At 37.8% G+C, this 16,853-nt stretch overlaps 1 protein-coding gene across 4 annotated transcripts in view; it reads left to right on the forward strand.

Annotated features, from left to right (window-relative positions):
* Window positions 1–16,853, forward strand: part of MEIS2 (Meis homeobox 2) — a 172,799-nt gene that overhangs the window by 92,742 nt on the left and 63,204 nt on the right. The gene's annotated exons all lie outside the window — the stretch shown is intronic.

Genomic DNA, 16,853 nt, shown 5'->3' on the forward strand with positions numbered 1-16,853 from the left:
TTTTGATGTCTGGAGCAAAAAAAAATTGTGCATGTAGCTTTAAGTAGTATATCTTGCTAACCTTAAGAAAGGCTATGTGAGGTAACTATAAGAAGTCTGTCTCAAAGAAACATTCCTTAGAGTTACTCAGAAAGTAGCACAGCTTAAGGTATTTTATACCAGCATATAAGGCACTAGATTTAAATTGGTGTGCAGTGAAACATTTAAATATACTATAGCAAATGAAATATGGCCCAATAGGTTTTTTATGGTCCGGCTATGCTTTTTCTTTTCAATCACTAGCCTGGGGCGAACAAGTTGGCTTTAAAATGTCTATTTTAGCTATACTTTTATCACCTCTGTTTTTTAGGAAGTTTGATTTCTTTTTTCATTTCTTCTCTTTGATAAAAAAGAACTGAGATCTCTGAATGGGTTATTTATCTCTTATGCTTAATCTGTTTATCTGTCAATGGACATGCTGCTTTAGAAGTGGTTTATATTAGTAATTTATTTAATTTCACATACTGTACTCCATGTTAACACATTTTCTATTATACACTATAATGTGATACAGGGTCCTCCCTCAGCAACTTACCTTAAAGCTTTAATTGCTTTCCTCTAATCCTCAGCTCATGTTTGATTTATCTGATTTCTTTGTATAAAGATTCCCTGGTTTACAACGTGTACACAAGTCATTAAATTGGTGTTGATGTTTGTCTAGCAAACTTACCAATTGGTGATAGTATACATCCCTTTATGAATTTATGACTGGGCAATAAAGAGAAGTGTCAGAAGCTCTGTTGTTGTCTCTGTTGGGTCACTCGGTCCGTGTTGAGAAAGACAACATGAGCTCTTCCACTGACTTACATAGTGAATTGAAGGGTTGATGCCTGCAGACAAAATCTGTTATGAATTTCTAGCCATGAACTGAGTCTTTTTTTTTTTTTTTTTTTGAGGGGAAGAGGTGAATAGATTGGAGAGGAGGAAAGGGATAAGACAACTTGAGCATGTTTGAAGGCAACGTGGACTTCATCTGAGACACATTGTTGTTTACATAAAGGAAAAGCTGAACCAAAATGCCAGATCCCCAAGCTATGTGAAGTTCAGAGTCTGGATCCAAGTATTGCAGCTTGAATTCTCTCTGGCTCTCAAGAACCTAAATGTAGATACCACTTATTAAAATGCATGAAAATGAGTGATAGTAAATAATCAATGTAGAGTGGGAAATCTGGTCCTTTGATCTGTCAGGTTTCGTCACATAACACAAGCATAAGGACATATGGTATTTTAAAGTTGTATTTGAAGAGATGCCTACGCTGACTTTTATCCTTATTTACAAATAGTCGGCAATAAAGGCTGTAATCTTGCAGATACCACTATGGATGTGCATAAGTCTCCTTGTACAGAGTTCATTTTAGGATCAAGATATGATTAATATAGCTAGGAAACATTTGGAAAATGCATGCACACTTGTGAATGCATTAAGTGAGCCAAATTACAGCTCTCAGGCAAAGAGTAGGTAGATGTATTTATCTCTGCAGGTTTGTTTCACATCCAGCAAGCTATATTGTTTCTGCAAAACCTCTTCATTTGCTATTTCATTGTTACATTTACTTCCCACTCATTAAAGCTCCATCCCGCTTCCCTTACGTATGGATGACGTCTATTGACTTCAGTGAGAACTAATTGCACAAGGCGAAAGGATTCAAATTAGGATTACCAATATATATGACCGCATGGAAAAGGAAGCATGAAATATTCTAATTCCTTTTAGATGCAAAGTAACTTATGAACAAAACCCATTGTGGCTGATTCTCACAAGCTTAAAGCATTGTGAAAGAAAAATTAAAATGGGCAAGGCTCATTAATTTGCTAAAATCCATTGTTAATGCAGTGTTTTCAGTTCTCCTGAATGCTGCTCTCATGACATTTGGTGTCTTTCTAAAGAACCATCCCAGCTGTAAACACCTTTTTTTTCTTTCCTCTGAGAATCTAAACTTCCATTTAAAGAAGTAAATTCCTAGACGTCATGATTAAATAGAAAGTTTGGAAGTTCATGCTCCTTAAATTAGATGTTAAAGGCAAATAAAAATCAGCTTGTATTCTTCCTGAAGTCCTTTTCTAAAGCTTCATGAATCTTAAATTTTTTTGAACACTGGCATTGGATTGTTTTGGATGTGGAGAGGGGTAAGAGGGCGAGACCTTTTTGGCTTCTCAACATTTGAGATTAGCAAGGAATGAGTGGCTTCATGGCAAACCTAAAGCCTTTTTAAAAACTGCTTCACACGTATCGGAAGAGATAGTATCAGCTGGCAAATTGCTGCTGTATGAAATAGTAATCAAAAGATGTGACAAAAGCTGTGAGCACTCCTGGCTGACCCTGGGAGGGCTTATGCCATTGTGGAGTGATTGAAAAGCGATCCTTGACAGATCTGCCCAAGCCGCTCAGCACCTCGTCCCGCCAGTGCCTGTTCCCAGCAGCAGCGGTTGTGGTGCTGAAGGGCTTCCGTGGCTTCAGCTGATCCGAGCGTTGCTCCTCTTGGGGTGAGCGCGCAGCATCGGGCCCTTGGATGATAGATGTAGGGACTCTGGAAGACCAGCTTTTACTGCTCATATGTTTGGCAGGCAGATTTGATAATCAGTGCTGTTCTAGAACCTTACACCATCTCAGTGAATATAAATTGATGGTGTAAAGCAAATGGGCAACTGGCGGGAAGCCAAACACGGAGGGGAGAGAAGACGGTTTATTGTTGAGGGGGCAGCCCGGTGTTCTACAGCAGAGCTTTCTGTTCACAACAGCTCTGCAGAGCTGCTGAGTTCGAGTGTGGCCTCTGAAGTGTATGAAATAATAACAGTTTTATTTCTCCTGACACAAGCACGGAAGCTGTTTGCTGCCACCTCAGAACTGTTACCCTGCAATGCAAAAGTACCAACAAGGCAGGCTGGATGCAATGTTATTATAAACAGTGCCGCAGTAAACTTCAGGAAAAGCCCATTATACGGTGATAGCCTGTTTGTCAGGAGAAAAGTTCACTAATGTATATGGAAGCAGAGCTTCTTATTCGCTGATATGTCTGCATCTATTTTGTTGCACTTTTACCTTTATTTACTGTGCAGGTGCTGCTGAGAATAACCTTGGAAAACACAAAAATGCAGGACGCCATACACTCAGCTAGTTTAAATTGGCAGAGAAATGGTGTCAATTCAAGGCAGTTGATGTTATGGTCCATTGTTTATTATTGCTTTTTAATATTTTAGGATTGGGAGGGGTGCTTGGAAGGAATAATGTTTTAACTGTGGTTGCTGTTTTATTATTGTAAATCACTCAATAAAAGGTGCATTTAAAAAAAATCAACAATGAATGTATGACGACAGGAGAAAAATGAACATATGTACGTGATAGAATTAAAATTTATTTTAACTCTAATTTGTGCTCATATGCAATATATGCAGTCAATTACAGTGATGTGAGTTGAGAATTTCAATGAGTCCCCAGGGAGTTTGGCACCCATTTCTTATTTTGTTTTGATGGGATTAGCACCCCTAAACCTAAAACCTCTTTGAAAATGAGACGTAATGTCAGTCCTTCCAAAGTATCCTAATTCTTTCTGTTTATGTGTTTAATTATACCAGGAATTATTTTGTGCTCAACAAAAATCCAAGTACTACCTTATGTAGTAAGAAAAATATCATCATTCATCATTCATAGATGTTAAGTGCCTTTCTTATAAAACTAGAGGATTTTGACTACTCTCGTGCTCTTTAAAATCTTGATTGCTGGTTGAGGTGGTTTGTTTGTTTGTTTTTCTTGGTGTAGAAAAATACTGCTATTTTCTATAAGTTCATCCCTGTGTTCAGTTGTCGGCTATGCATTTTTCCTCCTTTATGAGCTTAAGTGAGGCACTAGCTGTCTCTAGGCCTCCCATTCTGCACCCTGAAACAGCTTCTTTTTTTCTTTCTTTCTTGCTTTCCTTTTCCAGGATGTGATGTAGTAAGGTTTTTCATTGCTTGTATTCCCTAACATTCATGAAGCAATTTGAGATTGCTGTCTTCAAAGTATTCTAAATGCGGAAAAATATTCTTTTAAGTTATTGTAATTCTTCATCTTTATTTACTGGCAAGTCGCTCAAGCTAACACATGAAAATGGCACAAGTCTTTTGTAATGCTACAGAGCACTTTGAAACTTTTCTTCTGAATTCCAACAGAATCTGAAAATTTTAAACCCTGTAAAGGAGATCTGCCAACTTCAGCATTGTGTACTATCAAGAAGTGGAATAAAAGAAGAAATCAAGCTTGGCTGCTTCTTTTTAAATTAATAAACAATAAGCCAACTTGTTAGCATTTTGGTCAGGAAATCATTGTTTGTAAAAAGCAGGTATGTTATGCAAATCAAGTGATGTACTGAGAGTCAGTTCCTACTTCCAATAACTAGATGAGCCAACTCAACTGTGGCTAGAAAGCCAAGAAAACAGCATATAGACTAAGATTACTCAAAACCTTCGTTTCTACATTATTTAAAAGAGATGCAAATTGCACCATTTTAGTATTGCTTATGAATAAAGGCCCAAATCTTGCTTCTTTGCTCCATTTAGGACACAGGGCTAAAAAAAAATAGAGCTCTAAAATGCAATAGGTATCCATATTTTACTTCGTAGCTGCTTCTTACCATGTAACAAGGTCTGTGGTAGCTTTCAGTGGTTGCAGTTGAGACAAGTGGCCTCCTGTCTTGTCAACATACTTTGCAGATCCAGTAGAGGAATACTCATCACAAAGATGGAAAAGATAGGCTTTTCAACACTGAAAAAATAATTTTAAAAGGATGCCGCTATTACTATGTGGAATGAATTGAGGTAGAAGGCCAGGTTGTAAGAGATCTGTCTGCAGTGTGCAGGAGAGGGTATTTTAAACTTCATTCAGGTAAAAAGAAAGAAGAGGATTAATTCTTTAAAATCTGGGTAGTATTCAGGTTTCTGGACTCCTCTTTTTTCATATTTAAAGTTGTGTGTAAGGGTGGATATGCAAATTCACCTGCTGTTTGCTATGGCAGCCACACACCCATTTCCAAAACTGAAGCGTGGGTAGGGACATAATATGCATTTATGTGTTTACTATTGAAGTTCTTATTCTATATCCAACTCCAGAGTATTTGAGAGCCCCTTGAGTGTTACATCTACTTGGCACTGAAAAAACCTTCTTCTCTTCAGCTCTTTCTCCCTGCTTGGTGTTAGGGAAATAATGATTATACAGTTGACATCTATTCTGAAAATTACAGGATAATCCCAGTTTTTGAACACCATGTCTGAATCTCAGTCTCCACTTGGGCAGGACACATGGTGTGAGAGACAGCTGCTAAAAACTGTGCAGCTATTACAGTGTGTCAGTTTATAAGCCGTGAAGTGTATGTACCAGCTCACAGATTGTTGGTAGGAGTGTGGTACTTTGTTATAAATATATTTTATTGATTGTAAGGAGATTTTATTAAAAAGCTACCCAGAAGAAATGGGCAGTAAAAGATCAAATAAATTACTTGGCTTTCATTTGTAGGTTGCCTAATCTCTCAAGGTTTTAGGGGGCTCCACAAACTTCCAAAACACTGACATGGGTTAACCTTGCGTAGTGCTAGTGGATAGTTGTGCACTGGATGATCGGCCAGATGGTGGTCTCAAGGGAGGGAATGCAATATACGTGGAAGGGTCAACAGGCTTCATTGAGATCAGATTTTAAACAGATTTAGGTCACTAAAAGTGCAGATGAGCACCTTGTCAATTTTTTTAAAGTAACTAAATGCATTGCATGCCTAGCTCTCACTGAAATCAGGTGAATTAGCCACCTTACTCCTGTTTCATTGTACTTACCTTTATCTGTAGGTACCTAAATGTATCTGTGGTGGCACCAAATGCTTCTGGCTTCTTTTCAGATAATTAGCAGCTCAGGGCACCTACCACACACCAAAACAGTACACTCTTCTGAGGAAAACTCTTTGGATCAAGGCTTTCTAATGTGTAAATGTTATACACTCTTTTAATGTTTTCCTGGTAAATGTTTTTTAAATGTTACAGATCTATGGCAGCTGTTGCTATCTGCTGTTTCCTAAGCATGTATGTACTAGGGGGTTGTATGTGGGTTTTCATGCTTATTCCTTTTTAAGCCTGTGGAAAGGGCCATTGTGCTCAGTGGTAGTGGTACGCGGAACATTGACATGTAGTATACATTGTTACACCTAAGACGACTGGCAAGTTGTGGAAATAAAAAGAGAAATGGGAGAACAACAATAAAAAAAAAAACAAAACAAAAAAAAAACCCAACAAACCACAACAACAAAAGAAGAACCAGACAACTGAGATTATAAACTGCCCGCATTTATTTCCAGAGGTCTTTTAATCCTTTCTGAAGTTTTAGGCTTTTGTATAAATTCATTTAAGTGCTACAGAACACCTCTGAAACAAAACAGAGGTGCCCAAGTGGTGGTCAGCCCCTGGTGTGATTTGATAACCCTTCCTTTCCTGGTGTTCCCACCCTGGCCCTGCTGAGAGCCAGCTACTCAGTCCTGCTGGCCCCAGGGCTCCTCAGTGCTCACACCTCCTGCATTAGAGCTCTTGCCTGCTCCCCAACAACCCTTTACTAATGACCTTCCCCAGATTCACTTTCCAGCTCCAAGTTGTCTCCCTGAGGATGAGCTAAATCCTATGTCTTGCTCCACCGGTATCCCCATTTCTCCCTATCCCAAAAGTGCCTTGCAGAGCTACTCCCTTTTCCACATATTTGTTTGCCCTCTCACCACACATACCTGAGCCGCTCTTCAGAAGTTGGTTAAATTTAAATGTAATAATAATCACAGCACATTAAATAAGAGGCACAAGCACTAATAAATGCTTTCAAATCAGTCATAATGCTTTCTCAGATGCTTCAGTCTTTTTAAACCCATGTTCTACTACCCTTGCCCAAGAAGATCATTTCAATTCAGATCCATCTGCCTCCCCTTCCCCAGACCTTAAAACCTCATTGCTTCTGCTCTAAACCTCATAACAGTGACCACTAGCTCAAAATTTCAATACTGACTGCTAACATTCCCTTCTTAATTACTATCACCTCTTAAAAGCACTTGTCTTTTCAAAGAGACAAGGCTCCAGGTCTTGCTTCTGTCAGGAATTTCAAAACTCTGTGCACAAGTTTCCAGTGTAGAAATAACCAACTTATTTAGGATCCAGGGGCAGAAAATAGGACTTCCCACAAAGAAGACAGCATATAGTCTTCTCTCCTGGCCTCGTGGGACAAGACCAAAACAAAAACTACATATACTTCTTTGAAGAACTGAGCTGCAGTTTCCCTTTGCGGAATTTTGGAAATGTTTCTAAACATGCGTAAATTCATGGCTTAGAGTTCATCTTTGAGGTTTTGAGTTCAGACTCAGTGTGAGACTTATCCTGAACTACAGCAGTTTCACCGAGTTGCCACATGAAAACATCGATTGCAGCACTGAACCCAAAAGTCTTACAACGTTTGCCAGAACTCAAATGAACTCTTCAACAAACCTGGCCTTAACTATGAGTGGTTCAGGGTTTCATTATTAACGTGATGTCTTTGTACTACAAAAGTTGTTGCAGCTGTTGCCTTTGCTTTGCAAATTCAGTATATATATATATATACGTGTATATATATATATATATATATATAAAACCATCTAAGTACAAATTAAGCTATGTATATTAAAAATTAAAAGATCATCTCTTATTTTGTGATGACTAGTTTTCTTTCCTTTTAGTAGGTCATGAATATTTTCTGGCAAGATATGTCACTAGCTTATAACTTCATTAAGCCGCAGACCATACCTTACCCTTTCACTAGATCCCTGAAAAGAACTTTTGTGTATGCCAAACAGATATCCACTTGGTCTGTGGCTCTTGAAAGGTAAATTGCCAAGTTCCAGCAAGCAAATTAAGAGGTGCAATGAGAGCTAGCTGTTGCATTCTATCAAATCCTGCTACTGAATGTGTTGAAAAGCTTGCCCAGAGCCATGGCCTCACATATTTATGGTATGAATGGGAGACTCTTGGAGCTATGTATTGCTGTAGTTCCCATTTCTTTTGTAATAAACTAGGTCAGCAGATGTAGCTTAGGTAAAAAGGAGTCTAAGTCTCAGACTTAGAGAATAACCAAAACGAAGTTCTCTCTCCGGTCCTCTTTCTATGAGCCAGACTCAGAGCCAGACCTTACTTGCGCTGATTAGTGTTCTATTCTGTGTGTAACCCAATGAAAGTCAAAGGGTTCTCACATGGAAAAAAGTGCTGCTCAATGGCACTGTGTAAGTGTTACTGCTTGGATATGGCACAAAATATGTTAAAAAAAATCTAACTTTCAGTTTCTAACATAACAAGATCAAATCATAGCATTAGTTTTCCAAGTCAGTTTCATCATTCTCTTTATATGTTTTGATGCTGAAAAAACTAGTTCTGAGTAGCTTAGCTTTTCCTTAATGACAGATGTATTGCAGTTTTTGCAGTATCAGTATGTAATTCACATCAAATACAGAGTAGATTTTAATCTCCTTGCTTGTGACTTGACTTGTTCCTATAGTCTACAGGCTTCAGAGTATTTCAGTTTAACATTGGTGATGTGATTGGCCATGCCTACTCAACCTGCGTGTTAAAGTAAGAAGTACAAGATATGCTATTGAACTTTGTTGATTTTATTAGCCTGGTCAGTGTACAATAGCTCTGAATTAAAGCAGAAGCAAAAGTGAGCCTGACATCTACAAAGCAGCAGAGTCTGAAGAGTCATGAACTAAACTGAAGACACTAATGGAGCTTGTTAAACTATGATCCAGCAAGGTGATGGTTAGGAAGATAACGATAAATATTTTTGTGCCTGTTGATACTTCCATTCATGTATTATACCAGTATGTTTCATTAAACATCAGTTATATCTTTCTGCACCGTTTTTTCACAATTTACATAACGGTGTCCGCATCTCAAGAAAAATATGGTTTTCTATATTAATCAGTAAAGGCTAATAAATTTACAATCCAGCTCCCATTGAAGTCTGCAGAGAACTTGTATTGCCTTTGTGGGTTAGTATGTTGGCCCTTTAGCATACCTTTCATGCCTAACAGTGCATGAATCCTTTGTATTTCTAGCTTTATCTGATATTGTTGCCTAACTCAATTACATATAAAAGTAAGAAAAGTCTCATCACTAGTCAGCTTAACCCACCACTTGTTATTACTTGTTGATGAGACATTTTTCTACTTTATATTCTTTAATCTGAAATTATATCAAGTGCTGTAGTAAAACTGAAAGAGATAATATCTATGGCATTTCTGTTCCTCTGCTACAGTGATAACATTATTTAACAACACTAGCAAGTTAATTAAGAGAGACCTTGCTGTCATTAATCTATGTTTCTTTCCTCATTAAATTTGGCTTTTCAATGTATTGCAGAAGTCCAGAAAACTAGTCTGAACATTCAGCAAGGGATACTTCTCTAAATTGTCCACAATATGCTATGTACTCTTTTACAGGAAGTAGAAGTATTTAACACTCATACTTCCTCTGGAGTTTTGCATGTTTATATCCAATTAATTCTGAGTCTTCCTTTCCATGAAGAAAATATTTCTGTTTCTTGGGTATGTAAGGTACCTACTCTTTTCACAGCCATGTTTGTTCCCATCTCCATGTTATATAATCCCTTTCCTGTGTTTTCTTGAATTCTTGATTTATGCAGTTCTCTATGCCAGCTAATAGAAGTCAGCTACTAAATGAATATACCAGTACCTTGTCCATTATCATTCACAGTGGACATGGGGTTTTCTACTGTCAATTGTAAATCCTATATATAAAGCAGAAAAAAAATGAAAATGAGCTTTATCTTTATGGCTTTGTGAATGCTGTGTTCTTTCATGATGCATTTATAACCTATTTTCTGCAAAAATTTTGTTTAGAGCAATCAAAAAAGAACCAGCTCCGGTAGGTTAGCTAGAGGATCAAATTCCATTAAATCAGCCCTGTAGGAACTGATTCCCTGGGTGTATTGCAAGGCAGGGCACTGGGATTGTTTGGCACCAGATTTGTGAAAATCCTTATGTGGTCCTGAACTTTTCAAATGCATAATCTGATGTTCTTCAGGTTATCCAATCTTGAAAAAAGAATTAGTCAGTGAGATGGCTGAACCTTCAAAGACAGCTAGAACTGCAATGTGTGGGTACTGCTGTTTAATATTTAACGTTGGTTCCAATCCTAAACATGTCACTATGACTCACAAATTCCTACTCCAAATTGGGAAGGCTAAGTAAAAAAATCTGATATGAAATGATCATCTGCCTCAGTCATAGCCACTAATCTAGCTGAGCATGAAAAAAATTGTGGAGATTAATATATTCAAGATTTGAGAACTATCACATACCTGGATCTGATATTTACAACAGCTCTGTTTTTTTGGAGTACCTTACCTCAAAACCAGTGACTGTATAGGTTCAAGAATGGATATTTGCCTCGAAATTGTGCTGATGAGGCTGATCTTTAGCAGAAATAAAGATTTTTTATAAACCTGCCAATGGGTAAAGGTTCACATTTGGGAGAAGAAAAATCTAGGAGTCACCAGACAATTCCATTCTGTTATGCCACTAAAAGGGGCCCAGCTCTGCATCTTGGTATTAATGAAAGGGACATTATTTTTAGTAGAGCTGGTTATTTTCTTGGCTTGCATTAAGTCAGGTGTTCTCACCTCCCATCCTTGCTCCAGCTCTCTCTTAAGAGATTAACAAAGCAAAACTTAATGAGACACTTCATTCTAAATAAGACAGAGAACTGGTGTTATTTCTGGCTTATGGCTTAATTCTGTTCATCACTTTAGGACCTTCTCAATATGATTTTTACTTCAGCATTTACAGTAGATTTTTCTGTCTTTGTTACTTCTGAGACTACCATACTGAATAGTTAGTTGGCTTGAAAGACTCTGTGGTGGCCTCATTACAGGTTTTTGTCTTCAACTAGTGTCTTTAATTTTAGGCCCTGTTGGGGTGTATCAATTTATTCTACAGAAGCATTCCATGTTGTCTTTTCAGTCTTCTTCTACAATAGTTGTAAAATATTACAGCAAACTCTTCAATATTTGTCCATAATTCAGATTTTGTATTTCAGAAGATTAAAGTAACATTTCCGTATGTCTACTCAAAGGTTAACTTTCTTAAATTAGGCTCCAAATCAAATTCTGAAGAACATAATGGCAAAACTCTCACTGACTCAATGGAAATAGGATATTATATCCAACCATCTAGAAGAGGTCATATAATATCTAGGCGAAGAAAATCACTGTAATACTGTTTGGTTTTATTACTAGGGATTGTGCTTTATGCCTGGAGACTGACCTGAAAACCATCTTTCCAATATCACTGTTCCTCTCTCCAGTACTTCCTTGTTATCTAAAAGGCATTTTAAAATATTTTATATCATTTCATCTTTTCCATAGCTACCAAATTTACCTCTTTTTAATCTGTGGACAAAATTTAAGTCCAACTTTGAGTGACTTTCTCTTCTGTAATTCATTCTGTCACACAAATGTAACAGAACTATTTCCAGTTATCTCAGCAAACTTTATAGCCCTTTGAATAGCAACCTTGTTATTTTCCTATAGAGCACTAATTGCTGCATTTTCTTTTTTCCCTTTCCTTTCCTTTCCTTTCCTTTCCTTTCCTTTCCTTTCCTTTCCTTTCCTTTCCTTTCCTTTCCTTTCCTTTCCTTTCCTTTCCTTTCCTTTCCTTTCCTTTCCTTTCCTTTCCTTTCCTTTCCTTTCCTTTCCTCTCCTCTCCTCTCCTCTCCTCTCCTCTCCTCTCCTCTCCTCTCCTCTCCTCTCCTCTCCTCTCCTCTCCTCTCCTCTCCTCTCCTCTCCTCTCCTCTCCTCTCCTCTCCTCTCCTCTCCTCTCCTCTCCTCTCCTCTCCTCTCCTCTCCTCTCCTCTCCTCTCTTTTCATTAGTTATTAGCTACAAAGTGCACCATTATGTTTCCTACCATTCCTGTTAGATGTTCTTCTACTTTCTCCACAGAGTCTTTTCTCCACTTGTTATGTCAGACAGTTACATTATTTATTCTACTTTCAGGGAACTCAACTACCTGAAAATTCTGAATTGAAAGACCAGACCCAAAGTGTCTGTTTATCCTTACGTATCAAAACCCTGCAAACTCTGATAATTTTTCTGGAAATCGGGACAACAGTAATATATTAACATTTTCACCAGAAACCCTGGTTCTTCCCAGGAAACAGAGCCAAATTGTATTTTATGAGTAATAATGCTCATTATCACCCTCCTTGTTCATGTCCAATACTCACCATTTTCAAAATCACTGTACAGGCCCCTAATCACCCTTTTAAATTACTTGTAGGAAATTTTTCTGGAGGGAAATTTTGTAAAAAAGATTACAAAATGTTTTTCTCTTACAGCACTGGAAAATGTGATTCTCTGTCATTGTTCTGTTTCCAGTGCAATGGGAATCTTTTTACCACAGTACTGCATGTTATTACTTTATTAATCACCCTTCTTCCCTTCCTTACAACATCTATTTTTTTCCTGTAAATGTACTTCACAAGATTTCGTTCTGCAATCCACACAGCTGGTCATCTTTCTTTTTTGTTGTGTCTAAATGCAGCCATATGTCATCAGCAACCCTCTCATGTGTATTGAACTTCCTTAACACATCAGCTTGTCTCTTTGAATGTGTTACCTGATGTCCTTAAAGTGGCAAAACACAAAAAAAGTGGGTCCTCCTGCTCCATTGTTCATCAGACCATCAGGAGTCAGGAATATGGTAGAGATGGGGTGTTTAGACCTTTGGCCTATATCTATTCTAGCTTTGCTTTTTTAATTTCTCCTTGCTTCAGATCAACTAGAAGAGTGTGGCACAAATCAGCTCTACGTTATCCAGTATTAAGTATGGTTATCCTTTATTGACAGGGAAGCTCCAGGGCTACTGAGAACTGTGTTTGGTGTTAGATCATCCATTGCAACTCTTATTCCCCAGCTCAGTCTGTCTGTCCAGGTGCTTTATTTGGTGCTCATGATTTTTAATATCTGTGGTCTTCTCTGGGAATTAACAGATATAACGATGGTCTTTGTGCTCAAAATGTCAGCATCAGTGCTTGTGAACTGTTAAAATGTGTCTGGCAGGATATATGGGCATAACAGAGAAGGACATTTATTCTAGGAGAGCTAGATGGAAGAGGTAACTGTCAATGGAAGGCTGAGAAGTTTTGGTTCAGGAGATACCCTTAATCTTTTCTAAACGCATGCTTAGTAATCTCAGTTCTGCAGACCTGTATATGAAGGCCTCTCTTCTCCTTCACCATTATGGATGGCATTATATAGTTAAGGTATCAAAAATGTTGTGATGTGATGAGATGGTTGATACCTTAGATAACTAAGAGCTAGGACCATGATTTAAATGGAGCCCTTCCCAATGCATAGTCTATCAGGGGAATATGACACTTTCTGTTGCTGTTGAGTTTTGAAACTTCTGGAATATAAGTGCAGTCATCGCATAGAATCAGAAGTGCATCCATTCTGGAGCTCAGTCCTGTATCTGAAGCATGGCCTTATCATTTGTAGGTAGAGAACTAGGTGTTTTGCGGCACTGGTATATTTGACCACTCCGTAGCACAAAAGAGTTCATGAGATACTTGTGGTTACCTTGGCAATAAAATGATGAGATACGCTCAGTAGAATGGGAATTTTTAGAGGTGGTGAGATCTTCAAAGCTCTTTCCTTTTTTATGAGCATTAACTCGTTTGTTACTAAGGTTCATTTTTAAACATACAATTAAGGATGCTTTTAATAGTCTGAGAAAAGTTAAAGAATGTCAGTGTATTCTTTAATCCTGCCATTTGTAGCAATCCATGGCATTTTGTACCTCTTATGCTTTTTAAGGATGAAAAATTTAGATTCTTTCATCTCCTGATCAGAAACTCTTTTCTCTGTTCCTCCTTCTGAATTCAACTTTCTAAATGAGAAAATGAACTGATCTTATATGAAATTTTATAACCTGTACCTCAGTCTGAGTAAAATTATTACCTATATTTACATACTCACAAGCCTAAAACCAAATCCAACTATGTTGGGCATAGATGGTACTTAAACACCAATATTTATTATAATTTAATTTATTGGAAGCAAATCGACAACATTTGTACAGAAAAATACTTCAGAGTCACACAGGACAATGCTGAAGAGCCATTATTAGACAGCTTAATATCTTGCCTTCACATTTGTTATCCATTTGGCAGGGTTTGGGTCATGAAATCATAATCCGTAGGTGTTCAGAGAAAAAGGAGCTCTGTGGCACCCTTCTCCAGTACATACTCGTGTATTTAGGGCCGTAATGACACTAGTCTGCAAGAGATTAGGGAAGCAGGGAAAGCTGTGACCTGTACCTTTAATTCATCTCAGCTTGGTCCATGCTGATGAAGTGATCTATCATCATTGCGCCCATACTGGAGAATGTATTCCTACAAGAAAGTTTAGCCACTGCAGGGGTGACTGGACTAACATTGCCCGCTATCCAGCAGTATACAGACTAAACTATACCTTTTAGTTAGAGAATATGGAACCTGACAACAAATTATTACTTGTGGTCTTTTTCCAGTTTTCAAGTGCAAACATACCAAAGTTTATTTTAAATCTGAGCCAGTCAGACATTTAGTAATATAGATCAAAGAAGAAACGAAGGCCTCCCATGCTTATTATTTCAATATGATGTCTGTTCTAATAAAGCGTAAGAATGCTTGTGATAGACTAACTAGTAGGAATTTTCTGGTTCTGTAGTTTAGCCTTAAATATATACATATATTTGTAAATTAATCAGAAACATATTGTCGTGGTTTCAGTTCCTCGGAAAGCTGATTGTTTTCAATCCTTTCTTCAGTCTTAGAAATATGGTGGCAGCCTGCCAGCACGCTTTCAGATAAACAGTCCACTTCACATTTAAAAGCCGTAGAATCACTGATGTTGAAGGGGGGAGAAAAATCAACAGAAAACAACACCAGTTCTCTCTCTCTCTTCCCCAAAATGTAGAACATTATTTAAATACATTCGAGTTGTGCTATTGTCCCGTACTCTTAATTAGAAATAATAAAAACCATCTGTGCAAGGTGAATTTTGATAAGATCTCGGCTTTTAAGTGTTTGTTGATCTTGTGTGTACCAATTTTCAAATGTCTTAATAGCTCCAGGATGGCTATCACACTGAGTAGGCTCACTGATTTCCATCACGCTCTGTGCTGTTGAATGCAATTCGCTTTATGTGTGGTTATATTTCGACTGAAATTTTAAAAACATACTATTCCTTGCAGTACAATAAGTATTTAACTGGATGGAACTGTTTCCATTTGGAGGAGGTGTTGTGGGTTCTTTGGTTTTTTGTTGTTGTTGTTTTTTTCCGTAACACCAGTTCCTTGCAGTTTGGGATTTAGCACACTTAAAGTGAGGAGTTGTTTTGCATGAATTGCGTGCTGGACAGCATTTCTGTGGCTGCTTTCCAATGACAGGGTTTTCTGCAGTCTCATTTTACTCATTTTTAGGGACCCACATTCAGCATAAAGAACCTGGCCCCCCGAACCAAAAGGGGAACGCTCAGAAGTGATTGTCTTGAAGCCTGGAAATGGAAGACAGGATTTCTTTTCTTTCAACCTGTGTTTTCAGTCAATTAAAATTTGTACTCGGGGCTTTTCGGTTTGAAGCCACCCCTGTGTCTGTGATGAGCAATCCTTCTTGTTTGTGCAGTCATTCATTATCTCCATTACCAAGAGGAGAATAGAGGACAATTACATTGTTTGGACGAATCAGAGTGTTAGGAGGAGTATTTATCATAGTGGCAGAGTGCAGCACCTGACAGCTCACGATTGATGGCCAGGAATGAGTGTGAGTGGCCAAAGCAGCCTCATATGATGCAAATTACTGACTGTGGATTCCAATTTATCCTGTTCATTTTTCTTGCCTTTGCTGAAGACTATTAGTGGTTTTTGAAGCAGTGAAGGGGTCATTACTAATGTGGGCTAGAAGCAGGAGGGGGAAGGAGGGGAAAAGCCTTCTGTAATTACACAGCCTTCAAGAAAAGGCTGCGGGCCCAGCCAAAAAAGTGTCAACACTTAGCAATCAGAAAAATTTATTTTCATTTTATCCTTAACCCATATTAACTCAACATTATCATCTTTCTTTGTTAATATTTGCAGAATATTAAAAGCTCGACTTCTATATTAATACAGATCTCTTTAACCCTTTTTGCTGTGAAGTGATGTTGCTTTGCTAAATGTCAGTTCGTCAATGGCATTAAACAGCGCCTGCTTTTAAACATGTAGATAATGGAAAATTAAATATTCAGCCTTCTCAAAAATCTAATTGCAGATGACTGATTATTTGTGTCTTTTACGGAATAGTAGGTAAGGCATTGGAAACATAGGAGAAAAAAAATTATGTAAGTATAGGTATGAGAGGTTTCTGCATTATAATGTAATGTCAGTACAGTAGAAAATCAGTTTGATTTGGGTGTTTAGGTGTTGCGATCTGTAAGCAGCATCGAAAAACCCTGAAAGTTTCATTTTGCTGTATAATGAATGATGTGCATTTAAAACATATGCATATTTAATTTAATGCCTATTCAGACCCTACTTAAGCAGCTCTCTGGGGGTTATACGTGAATTAATGATCTCCAAAAGCCACTCCTGCCTATCACGATTGAACATATTATGTGCATAGTAGGTGTATAAGCTTTCCCCAAAAAGCTCTTTGTGAAGGAAAGGGAGAGGCAAATAGGCAGGCAGGAAATAAGTTTAATTCTGTTTATTTTTTCATCTGAAAGTTAAACTTGAAGCCATGAACTGTGTTTTCCTCCCTT

Source organism: Patagioenas fasciata, chromosome 5, assembly GCF_037038585.1.
Source record: "Patagioenas fasciata isolate bPatFas1 chromosome 5, bPatFas1.hap1, whole genome shotgun sequence".
NCBI classification, from domain to species: Eukaryota; Metazoa; Chordata; class Aves; order Columbiformes; family Columbidae; genus Patagioenas; species Patagioenas fasciata.